General features: G+C 37.8%; 1 non-coding gene across 1 annotated transcript; it reads left to right on the top strand.

Annotated features, from left to right (window-relative positions):
* The first annotated feature begins 17635 nt into the window (after positions 1 to 17635).
* On the top strand, positions 17636 to 17742 carry LOC112731091 (small nucleolar RNA R71). Its single transcript, XR_003166883.1, has one exon. It is a non-coding gene; the product is annotated as a small nucleolar RNA R71 (small nucleolar RNA).
* The last annotated feature ends 2982 nt before the right edge of the window (positions 17743 to 20724 follow it).

Here is a 20724-nt window from a genome sequence, read left to right as displayed (position 1 = left end):
TATCTTTTTTACGAGTAGTCACATTTTTAGAACAAAAAGCTTTAGACTTTTCAAGATTTACTTTCATGCTAGATACCTTGCAAAAAATATTGAGAGAATGCATAACCATTTGGACCTGACTCTTTGTAACCTGACAGAAAAGTAAGAGATCATTTGCAAACATCAAATGAGAAAATTTTGGGCCACCCCTAGTGACAGAAACTGGTTTCCACACACCCTCGACCACCTTATGAGATATATAGCAAGCAAGTCTTTCCATACAAAGCACAAATAAGTAAGGAGACATTGGATCACCCTGTCTAAGCCCCCTTCTAGGAGCAAAACTATGTGAAATAGAAAGAGATGATGCACGAACACAATTCACAATCAAATTAACAGTGATGATAGAAAAACCAAAAGTAATGAGAGTACTCTCTAAAAACCTCCAATCCACCCTATCATAAGCTTTTTCAAGATCAATTTTAAAAGCAATAGTACCTTTCTTGAATTTTGTGTGCTTCATGAAATTCAGAATTTCTTGGGCTACAATAATATTATCAGGAGCACCATGATCCAAAATAAAACCTCCTTATAAAGGACTAATAATATCTGGAAGAAATGGGCAAAGTTGATTAGTCAATACTTTGGTGATAATTTGTTAAACAACATTACACAAGCTAATAGGCCTGAAATCCTTCATAAAGATAGGGTTATCAATTTTGGAAATAAGCACAATCAGAATTTCCATGATGCTAGGATTTAAGTACTTTCCCAAAAAGCGCTCCGGACAATATTCCAAATCTCAGTGCCTACTATCTTCCAATATTGTTTAGAAAAGTAAGCTTGAAAGCTATCTGGACTAGGAGCCTTAAAATGGCTCATACTAAATACTGCTGACTTGACTTAGAGTGGGCATCGGAACATCCCCTAAACAATCAACCTCAACCCCTTTCATTGTACCAAAGAGATTCTTGTAAAAAGAGAGGGCTTCTTCCTGGAGAATATCTGGATTAGTAGACCAAGACCCATCTCTAATGTATAATCCATGTACTCGATTATGGTTTCTACGCACCAAAGTCTGAAGATGAAAGAATTTAGTGTTTCTATCCCCATACTTGACCCACTGCTCTCTAGATTTCTGATACCAAAAAAGTTCCTCTTGCAATAAAAGCCTATTATAATCTTTCCTCAATTCAGCTTCTTTAATTCTCAGAGACAACACATCGATAACCTCCAAACACCATTGAATCTGATCAATCTGATATTCTAACTTACTTTTTTGAACAAAAATATTTCCAAAAATCTTTGAGTTAAAGTCCAAAGAAACCTGTTGAACTATCTTAAGCCTTTCAGTAACGTTTCAAAACCATTGATCCCAAGCCTTACTGATAACATGTTTATAAGAAGAGTGTGTTGCCCATGCAGCCTAGAACCAAAAAGGACGAGAACCTTTCACTCTGGAGCCACCATGACAACGAACTAAAATAGGAGAATGATCATAATGAAGCCTGCTAAGAATTTCAGAATAAATCTCAGGAAATATTGTCATTCACGCCTCATTAACTAGTGCTCTCCAACTTTTTAGCTAAGTTCCTGCCAGCTTGAACTGGTCTATACCAAGTATATCTCCTACCAGTCACTTTAAGATCAAAGAGTTCACAGTCATCTAGAGTAGTAGCTAATAGACTAGCTCTGTGAGAAGAAAAATAAGCACCCGTACTCTCGTCTGGTGCCACAATCTCATTAAAATCACCAACAGCCAGCCATGGTCCATTATGACCTGAATTAATAAAACGCAAATGATCCCAAAGTGTAAACTCCGTAAAATTAGTGAATAATTAATCAATAAATTAATATTTAATAAAATAAATTAGAAATATAAATTTTATAATTTAATGAGGTAAAGCTACTTAAAACAAGAAATTTGACACAAATTTTAAAAAATTTGGTCCAAAATTGAGTCAAACGGGCCAAACCGAGCAACCCAAACCCAAAATGGGCCCAAGGCCTAACCTAAGCCACCTATACCCAAGAGCTCAGCTCATTTCCCTTCCCTTCACACATTGAAATACGCAAAAAATAGTTCGGGGAAGGAAGGAACAAGAACATCAAAACCTAACCCATAGTTTGATTTCAATCCTCCATAACTTCTCGCTCCGAACTCTGATTGCTGCACCGTTTGTGGCCACGCGTCCACAACGACGAGCTCTACAAAGGCCAGCCAACAATTAGGTAAGGAAACCAATTCTGTGTTCTAATTTTTTCCTTTCCAATTTTGAAAATTATGAGCAATTATGTTAAAAATTATTAAATTTCGGTGTTTAGCCTCGAATTAGCTTGAGGAGAATGTTCAATCCTTCTTCTTTGGTGTTTGTGTAAGGTGAGAATCCTAGAACTCTAGCTAATTCCTTGATTTAGTGTGTTGGGTATTGAGTTGTGGGTATGAATATGTGATAATATGTGTTAGGTGTGTGTGTATGTAAATTGGAGTTTAATTGTGGATGTTGAATGCTTGGTGAATCTGTGGAGGCTAGATTTTGGAAATGGAACTCGTGAGCTTACCTTGTGGGTTTGTCTTGGATTATACAAGAAAATTAGCCAAGGTATAGTTTAGGTTTCTCGTATTTAATATATAATATTTTGTGAACAATTAGGCTAGATGACCATAGGATAGGTTGAAACGTATGAGTATGTTAATTGCCTAGCACCTTTGATGATGATTGTTGATATGGATTGAGTATTTATTGATGATTATTTTTCATTATGAGAGTAGGGTGATAAATGATGGATTAATGATGCTTGATATGTTGATAATGATGAATATGATTAGATGATGGATTGTTGATGATTTGTTGGTAAAATTGTGAAGTCCATGTATGAGAATCATGTAAAATTAAGGTATGATTGACTATGATTGTAACAACCCAACCTTCGACACGTCATGACCAATGCCAAAAGTCTAGGTGTTACTCGTCGTAAGGACCTACTTAGCTCTAGACTCAGATTTTGTAAACAAATATAATAAAAGCCTTTATCGGTTTAGCGTGAATAAACATTAATCGTGAAATATCATTTAGTTGCTTGCAAGGTTAGTTCTTAAAGCTATGTCATAGATAAATGCATGGCAACAGAAAATAACATATATACATATATATAAATATACACATGAGTTAAGCTTAGAGATACCTGTCATCTACCAAAAGCCGAGTACTACTCCAAGTTTTATATACAGATATAAAAGAAGAAGTCAGTCCCAACCCTCACACGGGTTTCCTAAACTGGAACCAACTACTAAGAGGTCCTACCCCTCTAAAAGTACTACAAAAGCGAGGGGAAAGTAATACTACTAATCGTCAAAAGGAGTAAAAAATCAGCTAGGTCAATCTCTGAAATGGTCTTCAGCTAGAGTGAACACGTATGACATGCCGGGATTGAAACGTGGGCGATATACCAAAACCCGAAACTCAACGGACTCCTTTGCCGATCCCATCTGGGGAGGGGGAGAAAGAAAGAGAAGAAGGGTGAGAACCTAGAGTTCTCAGCAAGGTAAACGGAGAACCTAGGGTCTTTGTCTCTAAGTTGTCGTGAAACAAAAAAAGAACAAACATAGAGATATAGGGTACAAATATACATTCAAAAAGTAGATAGTATAAACAATTAGGAGATGGCAATAAACAATTCACATGAAGTTCATATGCGCAAACAAGATAATGCATGCCTTTTTCTAGCGCAGGTCATGATCTCATGTGTCGGTTGTTTACCTGCAACCTGACGTTACTCGGGGAGAACCCCAAATATGGTCTCTTTTACCGTGTCAGTTAGGCACAATTATCATAATGGGCGAACCCATGTCAATTAGTATATCTTGGTATCACGGTAAGAGGCAGGCTATCAATTAGGCGAACATTCCCACATTAGCAATCTCAGGCTATCAGTTAGGCGGACACTTTCGCATTAGCAATTTGGCACAAGGCCCATTCAATATACAATTCTCAACTTTTGTTTCATTCATTATTCCTCATTTTCTTTTGTTTTCTTTATGCCTCCACATCACCATTTACTTACACGTACCTCCGCATCACCGTTTTATCATACGTACCTCCGCATCACCTTTTAACTTTAAACCTTCCTAGAGATAACTTACATTCTTATTCATTTTCTAGACTTGTTTAGCCTAATACCTTCTTGGCGATCAGTTTTCTATTTAATAATTAATATAACAAACGGACTCAAATTTGTGAAAACTTTATGCCCACGCGTTCGAATTGAACTCAAGTTTCTAAAGAACTAAGAATCATATTTTTCTGAGCAGTCTAATGCTAGATATTGGAAAAAAACTGAGACTATTGTTCTAGATTTTTTGAACAGTACCTTGCTGTCTTGTTATGTGGTTTTTATGTTGTCAAAGCTTATGCACGGACTATCTCTCTTGATAAGGTCATTCTAGAGATTCTAATCTTTAATTTGAATTAGAATTGAATTTTATACAAAGTTTTAAAATTCTGCTACTGCACTTATAAGGATTCAGAAAAACAGCAAACAGTAGTGTTTTTATAAAATCTATAATAATTTCAATTCTAATCCGTTGCTTCTTAATTTTTGTGAGATTATACTCAACACTCCTAAGTTTCAGAATCCATAAGTTTCAGGTTCATATTACTTCATTTGATTATTTAATTGTCAATTGGAAGTGGTACCCTGTTTTCATAAATCAGTTCAGAATTTCCAGCAAGCAATCCAGCTTCCAGGTGACTTAATTAAGCCTACAAAATAGATATGGACATGAAACTTATACTCACTTAAAATATACTGATAGATATTTAAAATCATTTTGGAAACAACTCAAAATTTCAAATAAATCAAAGTTATAGCAGCTGAAAGTTGGTACTACAAGATCAGAAAATCAGAAAGTTCTACAGCAACCACTAAACTTCGAAAATTCATATCTTCCAAACCACTTGGCCAAATTCTCTGAAATTTTTATGGAGTAATTTTGACTTCTTTAAATTTGATAGAAAAATAATTTGGATAAAAAATCACATCTAAATTACTCCCAGTTTTTATTTTAAGTTGCTGTCCAAAATTCTACAGAATTTCTGCAGCATAGGTACTTAAGTTTGTAAACACTAACTTGCTTCCCTAAAACCCTAACCATTATACATCATTAATCCTAACTCATTTAGGTCATCTCTTCTTGTTTCATATGGATTACAGCTCTAAGAGCCTCAATTCCATATATTCCAAAAATTTACACCATCGGTACCATATCATTACACCTTCATAATATCAAACTCTACACTATACTCAGCAACAATTACTTAACAAATTCATGATACACTAGCAAAATTGTAGCAAGCTATTGCAACATCAAATTTATGACTCCTCTACAAAATTCCAGTAGCAATTACCACACAATCATATAGAATCATCATCAACAATAATACCACAACTGTCAGCTACAAATATATCTAATCTAATCACCTAAACCCTTACCTTCCTTCGAGAATTCAAAAACCAAGGCCTGTCCTTTGCTACCTTAATTCATAAAACCCTAATGAGAAAAACTCTAAGGGAATCAGAAAGAAGAAAGGGTAGGGTTTCTTCTTTGGCTTTGGGTTGCAGCTCCTTTGATGGTCTTCTCCTTTCTCCTTAATGGTGATGTACACTATTGACGTCTTCCTCATTCCCTTCCTTGATCAAATGCCACTTTTGCTTCCTTTCCTCTCTTCATGTGGTTTCCAGAGGGATTAAAAAGGTTTAGCTCTGCTATATATATCAATAGAAGATGGAGAAGGATGAGCTGGAGTGGCAAAGTTTCGTGGCTTCCTCTCCTTGCAACACCAATTCACAGCAGTCCTTGAATGAAGCGGTGACCATGGTTTCTCCTGATGTAGCGTTTGGTGGTGAGAGGGGAAGATGTAATGAACTTAACCAGAGTTCCCTTGGGTTTTAATTCAATTAGAAGAAACTTAGTTCGGTGGAACTGGGAGGAGGAAAAGAAGAAAAAACCGTGGCTTTGAAAGGGAGGAAGGCAAAACTGGGTTAGTAAGAAATAGTTAATTTTAAGGGACACAAATTAACTATAGCGGTAATTATCTAATTACCAAGATTCGTCACTCGGAAGCACTAAAAAGTTTTAGTGCTACGTGTTCAAATTTTAATTCGTTATCTATGCTTTATATATATCTATATCTAAATCCATGCGCGTCAGCGAACGTTGTAAAGAATCAGAAATCACAGGCCTTATGGGGTAGGGTAGTTACAATGGTAAGATATGGAGGCAGTGTGGCTGTGATAAGGTGTGTTGGTGGGTTATTTATAAGTATAAAATGTTGATTGAGTTTGGTTTTTAATGAAAACTTGAGGTTTGAGGAACTTTGTGTAAAGTTGGTTTTTGGCCGAACTTTGGCGAGATATAACTTGGCTTCCGAACTCCCAAATAATTTTAAACTTATTTTATATGAAAATTAGGTCTGTGAAGTTTACGCCATTCAAATAACGAAAGAAAAATAATTTAAAACGAAAAAGTTATGCGCGTCGGAAGTTTGGAATTCAAAATTGAAATTCTGCAGATTTTCAGACTTAGCTAAAATTTTTGATAAAACGTACGCCCACGCGTATGCGTGACTTGGGTTTTCTACGTACGCATACCCTTTATTCACGAAGTGTCCCTACTGCCTCGCGTACATGCGTACGCGAACCAAACTATGCATACGCGAAATGGGCCAAAAGGCACGCCCACACATACGCGTGACCACTGTTTCAACAAAAATAGATTTTTGTGTTTTAAAGTTCAAATTTTAACCTCTAAACCTCTATTTTCATTCTTTTAACCCCTAAAGATTAGTTTTAAGTGTAGTGATGAGATTAAGCTATGAAAAGAAAGGTTACTTGGAAGTGAAGGAAGGTTTAGAGTAGCTGAATTGAAATGTTAATGATGAGATTGGGGATGACTGTGTATGGCCGGAATGGTCGAGGTGTGTGTGTGGCCGGAATGGTTGAGATGGCAAGGTCTGAGTGCGATCCAGCTTGCGTGTTAACTTGAAAATTTGTTCGGATGGCAAGTTAAGAACGGAAGTTCCCTCTCTTGTCGTGATGAGGATGTGGGGAAGGTGGAAAGGCACTCTCCTTTGTATTGTTTCCCCCACATTCTTCTCTGGTTGAAAGGTGGAAAGACACACTCCTTCGATGTGGAAATGCACTCTCCTTCGTGAAACCTCCAAGAGAAGGTGGAAAGGCACTCTTCTCCTTCATTTATGATCCTCCTAGAGATGCGCAACCTAGAGACAAATGTCTGGGTTAGCTACCAGATGTATCGAATTCTGGTGATATAACCGACACGTGAGCTCATGGCCAGTAAGATAGACATTTATCATATGCATATATATGTTTTGTTTCCTTGTGTATTAATTGGGCTTGCCTATGTGATTATTATGCTTACTTGCTATATTTGCTACCTGTTGTATCTGTAATCTACTTGTGTCTGCATTGTCTGCTTGTTTGTCTGTGTAATTCCACCAGAGATGGAGGAACGGAGGAAAAGCGGAGAGATTTAGGGTTCTAGTTGATTTTTAGTTAGATTTAAGGAATTAGTTAAGTTTAGAAAGCCTTAGAGAGCCACCCTGATTTATGGTTTCTATTTTAGTTCTTTAAGTTTGATAATCTGAGTGTCGGCGTTCTAGGATTGCCTCTGGCATTCCGAGGATCTTATATCTTATGTACATGGCACCTTTAGCATGCTGAGAACCCCCGGTTCTCATCCCATACTATGTTGTTATTTTTCAGATGCAGGTCAAGAGGCACCTCGGTAGGCGTCTGGAACTTCTGCAGCGAAGTGATTTCATTTTGGGGCTTACTTTTAATATTTTGATACATATATGTATAGACTCTCCTCATATGTTTATATTTACTTTACTTTTGCACCTTTTAGAGTTTTAAGGAGAACCAGGGTTTTATTTATGTATTTTGGACCTTGGGTTATGTATATATGTATATAAATATTCTCCGGCCAGCCTTAGCTTCGCAGGCTGAGTTAGGAGCTTGTTATTTTGTACTTTTGACTCTTTACTCTTGTCATTTAATATATATATATATATATATATATATATATATATATATATATATATATATATATATATATATATATTAGTGAACTATAGCTTCCTTTGTATGTAAGTAATCTCTTTCTTGAGGGTCGCGCTTTTAATTTTGCGATTTTTTTTACCTATTTTTCAAGGCACCCAGTATACTACCTTCTTTCGACTATTATACATATTTATATTTTATTTTTAGAGGTCGTAGCACTTTGCCGCCTCAGTTTTACATCCTAGGTGTAAGGATCTGTGTGGTAGGTGATGCGTGAGCATCCTTCCTATCTTTTTGCCACTATGGATACTACTTTGAGTCGTGTGTAATTCTGTTTATTTTAGGTAGCATTTGATTGGATTTGATAGAGTTTCCGCAGAAAAAGAGAAGAAGGCTATATAAGGCAGGAATGGCTTAGAGGATGGAGATGAAGCTTGCACAAATGGAAGAAGCACAAGAATTAAAGGAGATGACCATCGAGGAGCCACGTGTGCGCGTACCTGACGCGTACGCGTGACACGCGAAGAAGACCATCGACGTGTACGCGTGACTGACGTGTACGCGTGACATGCGTCACGTGCAGAAAACGCAGAAAATGCTGATTGCTATAATTAATTCTGATTTAAACTTTAATTTTTATAAATAGGAAAAGATATTATATTAGTTTTAGAAAATAGATTTTAAATTAATTAGGATTAGATATAAAAGAGAAAAGAAACTTCTCTTCTAGGGATGATTCCACCTCAGCCCAATTTACAGTTTACCAGAATCCTGGTCTTCACTCTTTTCCATGAGCAACTAAACCTCCACTGTTAAGGTTAGGAGCTCTGTCTATTGTATGGATTGATAATATTTTTTTTCTATTTTAATTCATGTACTGATTTATAATTTAAGAATTGTTTTCGTTCTTTATCTTATGAAATTGGGTGGAACGGAAGTATGACCCTCTTTCTAATTGAGTTCTTGTATAACTTGGAAAAGCTCTTTACTTGAACAACAACTTGAAAATAATTTCTCCTAAATTCTAATTATCTGGACTTAACGGGATACGTGACGTATAATCCTCTTATATTTGGATAATTAGGATTTTACTGGCATAATAACTAGAATTAAACTTCACCCCCTAATTGGAATTAATTGACCAAGGAATTGGCGGTTGATGAAAGTGAGAGGAGACTAGAAAGGTCTAAGGAATTAGGGTCTAGTCACATATAGTTTGCCATGAATTAAATCTTGCATGATTAAAATAAATTAATAAGAAAAGTCAATTCGGAAAATAGATAACTCTGAAGCCTTAACTGCCTTCTCCATATTGTTTTTCCAACTTATTTACTTGCCTGTCTTCTGATATTCTGAGTTTACTATTTAATGCTCTTTGAACTCTCAAACACTATTTTCTGTTTGTCTAACTAAGTAAATCACTTAACCATTGTTGCTTAGTCCATCAATCCTCGTGGGATCGACCCTCACTCACCTGAGGTATTACTTGATACGACCCGGTGCACTTATCGGTTAGCTTGTGGGTTATAAATTCCGCATTAGTAGGGTGCTGCATTATGGTATCAGAGTAGTTCGTTCCTGTAGAGCCTGAGGGACGGACTGACTATGCTTGTGTGCATTCTTTGTGTGTGTATTTATGTGCTATTAGGATATCTAACTGATATATGTGGCATAAATGTTCATGAGCATGCATTTGGGACTTGAGGCACTAGACTTGTGATATTGAGACTGATCAACTTGATATCACTTGTTTGGTGTGTATAGGAATGATAGATGACCAAAAGCATGTGTTTGGATTTTTGCACTAAAAGTAAGATTGATGTTGCAAGTGTAGTCCAAATCCAACCATTGATCATCAATCAAATTATAACCCTAAAGATGTCACAATCAACACAAAATAACCGGGAGTTTTAAGTCCCGGGTCGTTCTCCCTAGGAACTAATGCCAAAGAGTGCACACAATTTTGGTTGTGGGAAACAAGGGGTGTTTTCAATGATGAGGAAGCAATAAAGAAATAAAGAGATAAAAGAACTAGACAAAATTTGCAATTAAAAAACTAATGAAAGAACAAAAGAACTATGTATGTAATATAAACAAGTAAGGCTAAAAAGTAATGGAAAAGTGGTTCAAAACATAAATGAAACCTTGACTTGGGATGAGTTATGGAATCCCTTCCTTGTCATAACCACAACTATGATAATTATCATGAGTTAATCTCGCCTAGTTAACCCCAAACATCAAGGAGTAAGTCAAGCAAGCATAATTAACCTTAATCCATAAGTTCTAACCAACTTACCAAACTAGTTGATAAAAGGCTAGCTTTAATGGAAACAAGAATCAACTAACTTCCCAAGAATTATCACTAAATGTTGGAAATTATGGCTCTAGTAATCCATAGACTCATTTCTCCCAAGCCAAGGGGTAGAAATTTATCCCATAGCTAGGGTTGACATTTCATCAAACACCTAGTATGCATATTCACAAAACATGGCAAAATTGGTAAATTAAGGAAAGTTATGAACCATAAATGCTCAAAGTCAATAAGGCAACTTAAACAAACATATAAAAGCCATCAAACATCAAATTAAACAACTAGAAATCCAAAATTGAAAAACTATATAAGTTGGCAAGAGAAATGAAAATATGAGAAAGTGTAGAACAAGTAATGTCATAAAAGAGAGAATTAAAGAAATACTTACAATAAAATTGCTATAATCTAAATCCAAACTTGAAGTATAAAATGATACAAACACTAATTAAACCTAAGAGAGAATTTTCTAATCTACACTACTCCTACTCCTACTATGTGTTTTTCCTATTCTAAGATGGCTCTCTTGTTATGTGTTGCATTCCCCTTCATATAGCCTCTCAAACTAGCCTCCAAGTCTTCAGAAATGGGCCAAGAAAGCCCCAAAATCGCGAGTCACGTGCGTTTTTAATGGAGGCATGCATTGGGACCTGTGCGGACGCACAGATGTGTGCACTGGCACACTTTGCGAAAATCCCTTCCTATACGTACGCACAAGTATCTGTGCGCACGCACACTAGGCGATGCCTGGTTGGACGCGTGACGCGCTCGAAATGATCCACGCGCTCTGATTGGGCAGTGGTGCACGAAATTGTGATCATCAACAATGGCGCCAAAGGACTTGGAGCTCTCAAACGTGAATCACACTTTGTCACAATTCCGCACAACTAACCAACAAGTGCACTGGGTCGTCCAAGTAATAAACCTTACGTGAGTAAGGGTCGATCCCACGGAGATTGTCGGCTTGAAGCAAGCTATGGTCATCTTGTAAATCTCAGTCAGGCGGATTTAAATGGTTATGGAGTTTAAGGTGATGAAAATAAACATAAAATAAAGATAGAGATACTTATGTAATTCATTGGTGGATTTCAGATAAGCGTATGAAGATGCTTTGTTCCCCTTGAACCTCTGCTTTCCTATTGCCTTCTTCCAATCATTCATACTCCTTTCCATGGCAAGCTTTATGTTGGGCATCACCGTTGTCAATGGCTACATCCCGTCCTCTCAGTGAAAATGGTCCTAATGCTCTGTCACAACATCGGGTAATCAGCTATCGGTTCTCGATCATGTCGGAATAGGATCCATTGATCCTTTTGCGTCTGTCACACGCCCCACAATCGCGAGTTTGAAGCTCGTCACAGTCATCCCTTTCCAGATCCTACTCAGAATACCACAGACAAGGTTTAGACTTTTCGGATCTCAGGAATGGCCACCAATAATTCTAGCCTATACCACGAAGGTTCCAATCTTAGATTAGAAACCCAAGAGATACACATTCAAGCTTGTTTGCATGTAGAACGGAAGTGGTTGTCAGTCACGCGTTCATAGGTGAGAATGATGATGAGTGTCACGGATCATCACATTCATCAAGTTGAAGAACGAATGAATATCTTGGAGAAGAAATAGACTTGGGTTGAATAGAAAAACAGTAGTACTTGTATTAATTCATGAAGAACAGCAAAGCTCCACACCTTAATCTATGGTGTGTAGAAACACCACCCTTGAAAATACATAAGAACAAGGTCTAGGCATGCCCATGAGGCCAGCCCCCCAAACGTGAAAAGGTCTATCAAAGTATATCAAGTGTAAAAAAAAGTGTGAAAAGTGTGTCAAATACAATAGCAAAAGGTCCTATTTATAGAAAACTAGTAGCCTAGGGTTACAGAAATCAGTAATTAATACAGAAATCTTCTTCCGTGCCCACTTGGTGTGTGCTTGGGCTGAGCATTGAAGCTTCCATGTGTAGAGACTTTTCTTGGAGTTAAACGCCAGTTTTTGTGCCAGTTTGGGCGTTTAACTCCAGCTTTTGTGCCAGTTTTGGAGTTAAACGCCAGAATTTTTGAGCTGACTTGGAACGCCTGTTTGGGCCATCAAATCTCGGACAAAGTATAGACTATTATATAGTGCTGGAAAGCCCAGGATGTCTACTTTCCAACGCAATTAAGAGCGCACCAATTGGGCTTCTGTAGCTCCAGAAAAATCCACTTTGAATGCAAGGAGGTCAGAATCCAACAGCATCTGCAGTCCTTTTTCAGCCTCTGAATCAGATTTTTGCTCAGGTCCCTCAATTTCAGCCAGAAAAAACCTGAAATCACAGAAAAACACACAAAATCATAGTAAAGTCCAGAAATATGATTTTTAAATAAAAACTAATAAAAATATAATAAAAACTAATTAAAATATACTAAAAATATACTAAAAACAATGCCAAAAAGCGTATAAATTATCCGCTCATCACAACACCAAACTTAAATTGTTGCTTGTCCCCAAGCAACTGAAAATCAAATAGGATAAAAAGAAGAGAATATACAATGAATTCCAAAAACATCTATGAAGATCAATATTAATTAGATGAGCGGGGCTTTCAGCTTTTTGCCTCTGAACAGTTTTGGCATCTCACTTTATCCTTTGAAGTTCAGAATGATTGGCATCTATAGGAACTCAGAATTCGGATAGTGTTATTGATTCTCCTAGTTAAGTATGTTGATTCTTGAACACAACTACTTTATGAGTCTTGGCCGTGGCCCTAAGCACTTTGTTTTCCAGTATTACCACTGGATACATAAATGCCACAGACACATAACTGGGTGAACCTTTTCAGATTGTGACTCAGCTTTGCTAGAGTCCCCAATTAGAGGTGTCCAGGGTTCTTAAGCACACTCTTCTTTTTGCTTTGGACCTCGACTTTAACTGCTCAGTCTCAAGTTTTCACTTGACACCTTCACGCCACAAGCACATGGTTAGGGACAGCTTGGTTTAGCCGCTTAGGCCAGGATTTTATTCCTGTGGGCCCTCCTATTCACTGATGCTCAAAGCCTTGGATCCTTTTTATCACCCTTGCCTTTTGGTTTAAAGGGGTATTGGCTTTTTCTGCTTGCTTTTCTTTTTCTTTTTTTTTTCGCCTCTTTTTTTTTTGCAAGCTTTTCACTGCTTTTTCTTGCTTCAAGAATCAATTTTATGATTTTTCAGATCATCAGATAACATTTCTCCTTTTCCATCATTCTTTCAAGAGCCAACAATTTTAACATTCATAAACAATCAAATTCAAAAATATGCACTGTTCAAGCATTCATTCAGAAAAACAATAGTATTGCCACCACATCAAGATAATTAAACTGTTTTAAAATTTTAAATTCATGCACTTCTTTTTATTTTTTAATTAAAAACATTTTTCATTTAAGAAAGGTAATGGATTCATTTTCATAGGTTTAAGACATAGACACTAATGATCATGTAATAAAGACACAAATATAAACATAAAGCACAACTTTCAAAAAATAGAAAATAAAGAACAAGGAAATTAAAGAACGGGTCCACCTTAGTGATGGCGGCTTGTTCTTCCTCTTGAAGATCTTATGGAGTGCTTGAGCTCCTCAATGTCTCTTCCTTGCCTTTGTTGCTCCTCTCTCATGGTTCTTTGGTCTTCTCTAATTTCATGGAGGAGGTTGGAATGCTCTTGGTGCTCCACCCTTAGTTGTCCCATGTTGAAACTCAATTCTCCTAGGGAGGTGTTGATTTGCTCCCAATTGTTTTGTGGAGGAAGATACATCCCTTGAGGCATCTCAAGGATTTCATGATGAGGAATTTCCTTATGCTCTTGATGAGGTTCTCTTGTTTTCTCCATCCTTTTCTTAATGATGGGTTTGTCATCATCAATGAGAATATCTCCCTCTATGTCAATTCCAACTGAATTGCAAAGGTGACAAATGAGATTAGGGAAAGCTAACCTTGCCAAAGGAGAGGACTTGTCCGCCACCTTGTAGAGTTCTTGGGATATAACCTCATGAACTTCCACTTCCTCTCCAATCATGATGCTATGTATCATGATAGCCCGGTCTATAGTAGCTTCGGACCGGTTGCTAGTGGGAATGATTGAGCGTTGGATGAACTCCAACCATCCCCTAGCCACGGGCTTGAGGTCATGCCTTCTTAGTTGAACCGGCTTTCCTCTTGAATCTCTCTTCCATTGAGCGCCCTCTTCACATATGTCCATGAGGACTTGGTCTAACCTTTGATCAAAGTTGACCCTTCTAGTGTATGGGTGTGCATCTCCTTGCATCATAGGCAAGTTGAATGCCAATCTTACATTTTCCGGACTAAAATCTAAGTAATTCCCCCGAACCATTGTAAGCCAATTCTTAGGGTCCGGGTTCACACTTTGATCATGGTTCTTGGTGATCCATGCATTGGCATAGAACTCTTGAACCCTTAAGATTCTGACTTGTTGAATGGGGTTAGTGAGAACTTCCCAACCTCTTCTTCGAATCTCATGTCGGATCTCCGGATATTCGCCCTTTTTGAGCTTAAAAGGGACCTCGGGGATCACCTTCTTCTTGGCCACAACTTCATAGAAGTGATCTTGATGCACCCTTGAGAGGAATCTCTCCATCTCCCATGACTCGGAGGTGGAAGCTTTTGCCTTCCCTTTCCTCTTTCTAGAGGTTTCTCTGGCCTTTGGTGCCATAAATAGTTATGGAAAAACAAAAAGCTTTAGCTTTTACCACACCAAACTTAGAAGGTTGCTCGTCCTCGAGCAAAAGAAGAAAGAAGAGAGTAGAAGAAGAAGAAATAGAGGAGATGGAGTGGGCTTTGTGTTTCGGCCAATGGGGAGAAGTGGTGTTTAGGTTGTGTGAAAATGAAGGAGTGAAGATGGGTTTATATAGGAGTGAGAAGGGTGTGTATAGTTTGGCCATTATGGGTGGGTTTGGGAGGGAAAGTGGTTTGAATTTGGATGGTGAGGTAGGTGGGGTTTTATGAAGGTGGATGTGAGTGGTGAAGAGAATGGTAGGATTTGATAGGTGAGGGGTTTTTGGGAAAGAGGTATTGAGGTGATTGGTGAATGGGTGAAGAAGAGAGAGTGGTGGGGTAGGTGGGGATCCTGTGGGGTCCACAGATCCTGAGGTGTCAAGGATATCTCATCCCTGCACCAAGTGGCGTGCAAAACGCCCCTTTCTGCCAATCCTGGCATTAAACGCCAGGTTGCTACCCATTTCTGGCATTTAACGCCAGCTTCTTGCCCATTCCTGGCGTTAAACGCCAGTCTGGTGCCCTTTTCTGGCATTAAACGCCCAGAATGGTGCCAGACTAGGCGTTTAACGCCCATTCTGCTACCTTTACTGGCGTTTAAATGCTAGTAACTATCTCCTCCAGGGTGTTCTATTTTTCATTCTGCTTTCACTTTGTTTTTGCTTTTTCAATTGTTTTTGTGACTTCACATGATCATCAACCTACAGAAAACATAAAATAACAAAGGAAATAGAAATTTAATAAGTAAAAATTGGGTTGCCTCCCAACAAGCGCTTCTTTAACGTCAATAGCTTGACAGTGGGCTCTCATGGAGCCTCACAGATGTTCAGAGCATTGTTGGAACCTCCCAACACCAAACTTAGAGTTTGAATGTGGGGGTTCAACACCAAATTTAGAGTTTGGTTGTGGCCTCCCAATACCAAACTTAGAGTTTGACTGTGGGGGCTCTGTTTGACTCTGTATTGAGAGAAGCTCTTCATGCTTCCTCTCCATGGTTACAGAGGAATATCCTTGAGCTTTAAACACAAGGGAGTTTTCATTCACTTGAATGATTAATTCTCCTCTGTCAACATCAATCACAGCCTTTGCTGTGGCTAGGAAGAGTCTGCCAAGGATGATGGATTCATCCATACACTTCCCAGTTTCTAGGATTATGAAATCAGCAGGGATGTAATGGTCTTCAACCTTTACCAAGACATCCTCTACAAGTCCATAAGCCTGTTTCTTTGAATTATCTGCCATCTCTAGTGAGATTCTTGCAGCTTGTACCTCAATGATCCCTAGCTTCTCCATTACAGAGAGAGAGGCATAAGGTTTATGCTTGACCCTAGGTCACACAGAGCCTTCTCAAAGGTCATGGTGCCTATGGTACAAGGTATTGAGAACTTTCCAAGGTCCTGTCTCTTTTGAGGTAATCTCTGCCTAGTCAAGTCATTCAGTTCTTTGATGAGCAATGGAGGTTCATCCTCCCAAGTCTCATTACCAAACAACTTGGCATTTAGCTTCATGATTGCTCTAAGGTACTTAGCAACTTGCTCTTCAGTAACATCTTCATCCTCTTCAGAGGAAGAATACTCATTAGAGCTCATGAATGGCAAAAGTAAATTTAATGGAATCTCTATGGTCTCAGCGTGAGCCTCAGATTCCCATGGTTCCTCTTTAGGGAACTCCATGGAGGTCAGTGGGCGTCCATTGAGGTCTTCCTCAGTAGGAATCACTGCCTCTTCCTCCTCTCCATGTTCGGTCATGTGAGATGTGGTTATGGCCTTGCACTCTCTTTTTGGATTCTCTTCTGTATTGCTAGGGAGAGTGCTAGGAGGGAGTTCAGTAATTTTCTTACTCAGCTGACCCACTTGTGCCTCCAAATTTCTAATGGTGGACCTTGTTTCAGTCATGAAACTTTGAGTGGTTTTGATTAGATCAGAGACAATGGTTGCTAAGTCAGAGTGGCTCTGCTTAGAATTCTCTGTCTGTTGCTGAGAAGATGATGGAAAAGGCTTGTTATTGCTAAACCTGTTTTTTCTACCATTATTGTTGTTGAAACCTTGTTGAGGTCTCTGTTGATCCTTCCATGAGAGATTTGGATGATTTCTCCATGAAAGATTATAGGTGTTTCCATAGGATTCTCCCATGTAATTCACCTCTTCCATTGTTGGGTTCTCAGGATCATAAGCTTCTTCTTCAGAGGAAGCTTCCTTAGTACTGCCTGTTGCTGCTCGCATTTCAAACAGACTCTGAGAAATCATATTGACTTGTTGGGTCAATATTTTATTCTGAGCCAATATGGTATTTAGAGTATCAATCTCAAGAACTCCCTTCTTCTGAGTTGTCCTATTATTCACAGGATTCCTTTCAGAAGTGTACATGAATTGGTTATTTGCAACTATTTCAATGAGTTCTTGAGCTTCTGTAGGCGTCTTCTTCAGATGAAGAGATCCTCCAGCAGAGCTATCCAATGACATCTTGGATAGTTCAGACAGACCATCATAGAAGATTCCTATAATGCTCCATTCTGAAAGCATGTCAGAAGGGCACCTTCTGATCAATTGCTTGTATCTCTCCCAAGCTTCATAGAGGGACTCACCATCCTTTTATCTGAAGGTTTAGACTTCCACTCTAATCTTGCTCAATTTTTGAGGTGGAAAGAACTTTGCCAAGAAGGCATTGACTAGCTTTTTCCAAGAGTTCAGGCTTTCTTTGGGTTGTGAATCCAACCATGTTCTAGCTCTGTCTCTTACAGCAAAAGGAAAGAGCATAAGTCTGTAGACTTCAGGGTCAACCCCATTGGTCTTGACAGTGTCACATATTTGCAAGAACTCAGCTAAGAACTGATGAGGATCTTCCAATGGAAGTCCATGAAACTTGCAATTCTGTTGCATTAGAGAAACTAATTGAGGCTTAAGCTCAAAGTTGTTTGCTCCAATGGCAGGGATAGAGATGCTTCTCCCATAGAAGTCGGGAGTAGGTGTAGTAAAGTCACCAAGCACCTTCCTTGTATTGTTGGCATTGTTGTTTTCAGCTGCCATGGTTTCTTCTTCTTTGAAGAGCTCTGGTAGGCCCTCTAAAGAGAATTATTCTTTAGCTTCTCTTAGCTTTCTCTTCAAGGTCCTTTCAGGATCAGGATCAGCTTGAACAAGTATGCCTTTATCTTTGTTCCTGCTCATATGAAAGAGAAGAGAACAAGAAAGTAGGGAATCCTCTATGTCACAGTATAGAGATTCCTTGAGGTGTCAGAGGAAAAGAAGAATAGAAGGAGGAGGTAGATAGAGGAGAATTCGAACTTATCAAGAGGGACAGAGTTCGAATTGCACCTTGATGAGGAGTCTTAGTCCCTTAAATAGAAGGATGTGAGAAGAGGGGAAGAATTTTCGAAAATTAATTAAAAAGATTTTGAAATAATTAAAAAGAAATTTGAAAATTTGATTGAGATTTTCGAAAACTAAGATTGAGAAAGAAATAAAGTGATTTTTGAAAAAGATTTTGAAATTAGAAAAGATATGATTGAAAAATTAATTTTGAAAAAGATGTGATTGAAAAGATATGTTTGAGAAGATATGATTGAAAATCAAATTAAAAAGAGAAAGTTTTGAAACTAAAGTTGGTTACTTGACTAACAAGAAATTAGAAGATATGATTCTAAAATTTAAAATTTGATCCTTTCTTAATAGGCAAGTAACAACTTGAAAATTTTTGAAGTAAATCTTGAATTGAAGCAAGGATAAATATAAAATGGAAAGAAATTGATTTTGAAAGAGATATGATTGAAAATATATGATTTGAAAAAGATTTGATTTTGAAAAATTATGAAAACTTGAAAAAAATGTGAATTAAAAACAAAATCTTCCCTCTAGTGTCATCCTGGCGTTAAACGGCCAGAATGGTGCCCATTCTGGCGTTTAACGCCCAAATCTCTACCTTTTTAGGCGTTAAACGCCCAGCCAGGTACCTTGGCTGGCGTTTAAACGCCAATTTTCCTTCTTCACTGGGCGTTTTGAACGCCCAGCTTTTTTTGTTTGATTCCTCTGCTGAATGTTCTGAATCTTCAATTCTCTATATTATTGACTTAAAAAGACATAGTTTTAAAAATATTTTTGAATTTTTGATGATGAGAATCAATAAAAATGCAACTAAGATCAAATAAACAATGCATGCAAGACACCAAACTTAGAAGTTTGTATACTAAGGACTATAACAATTTAAAAATACATGTAAGAAACAACAAAACACACAAAACAAGAGAATTTAAAGATCAGAGCAATGAAATCATCAAGAACAACTTGAAGATTAATGAAGAACATGCATGAATTCGAAAAATGCAAGAAGAACAGAAACATGCAATTGACACCAAACTTTAAAAATTGATACTGGACTTAAACAAGAAACATAAAATATTTTTTATTTTTATGGTTTTATAATTTTTTTTGTGAATTTCGAAATTTATATGGAAAAGAAAATAAAGAGAATCAAAACTTTTAATAAGAATTCCAGGAATCATGCAATGTTAGTCTAAAGCTTCAGTCTAAAAAGATTAGACATGTTTGGCCAAGCTTCAGCAGGACATTACATTCAATAGCTAAATTGATAAGAATCAATCAGCTTTTATGATGATGGGAACATCACCTTGAAACTCTAGAATTCATTCTTAAAAATTCTGAAAAATACCTAATCTAAGCAACAAGATGAACCGTCAGTTGTCCAAACTCGAACAATCCCCGGCAACGGCGCCAAAAACTTGGTATGTGAAATTGTGATCATCAACAATGGCGCCAAAGGACTTGGAGCTCTCAAACGTGAATCACACTTTGTCACAATTCCGCACAACTAACCAGCAAGTGCACTGGGTCGTCCAAGTAATAAACCTTACGTGAGTAAGGGTCGATCCCACGGAGATTGTCGGCTTGAAGCAAGCTATGGTCATCTTGTAAATCTCAATCAGGCGGATTCAAATGGTTATGGAGTTTAAGGTGATGAAAATAAACATAAAATAAAGATAGAGATACTTATGTAATTCATTGGTGGATTTCAGATAAGCGTATGAAGATGCTTTGTTCCCCTTGAACCTCTGCTTTCCTATTGCCTTCTTCCAATCATTCATACTCCTTTCCATGGCAAGCTTTATGTTGGGCATCACCGTTGTCAATGGCTACATCCTGTCCTCTCAGTGAAAATGGTCCTGATGCTCTGTCACAACATCGGCTAATCAGCTGTCGGTTCTCGATCATGTTGGAATAGGATCCATTGATCCTTTTGCGTCTGTCACACGCCCCACAATCGCGAGTTTGAAGCTTGTCACAGTCATCCCTTCCCAGATCCTACTCGGAATACCACAGACAAGGTTTAGACTTTCCGGATCTCAGAAATGGCCGCCAATAATTCTAGCCTATACCACGAAGGTTCCAATCTTAGATTAGAAACCCAAGAGATACACATTCAAGCTTGTTTGCATGTAGAATGGAAGTGGTTGTCAGTCACGCGTTCATAGGTGAGAATGATGATGAGTGTCACGGATCATCACATTCATCAAGTTGAAGAACGAATGAATATCTTGGAGAAGAAATAGACTTGAGTTGAATACAAAAACAGTAGTACTTGTATTAATTCATGAA

Source organism: Arachis hypogaea, chromosome 12 (assembly GCF_003086295.3).
Source record: "Arachis hypogaea cultivar Tifrunner chromosome 12, arahy.Tifrunner.gnm2.J5K5, whole genome shotgun sequence".
Classification (NCBI taxonomy): Eukaryota; Viridiplantae; Streptophyta; class Magnoliopsida; order Fabales; family Fabaceae; genus Arachis; species Arachis hypogaea.
The sequence above is the reverse complement of the archived record's forward strand: the minus strand, read 5'-3'. Positions and strand labels throughout refer to the sequence as shown.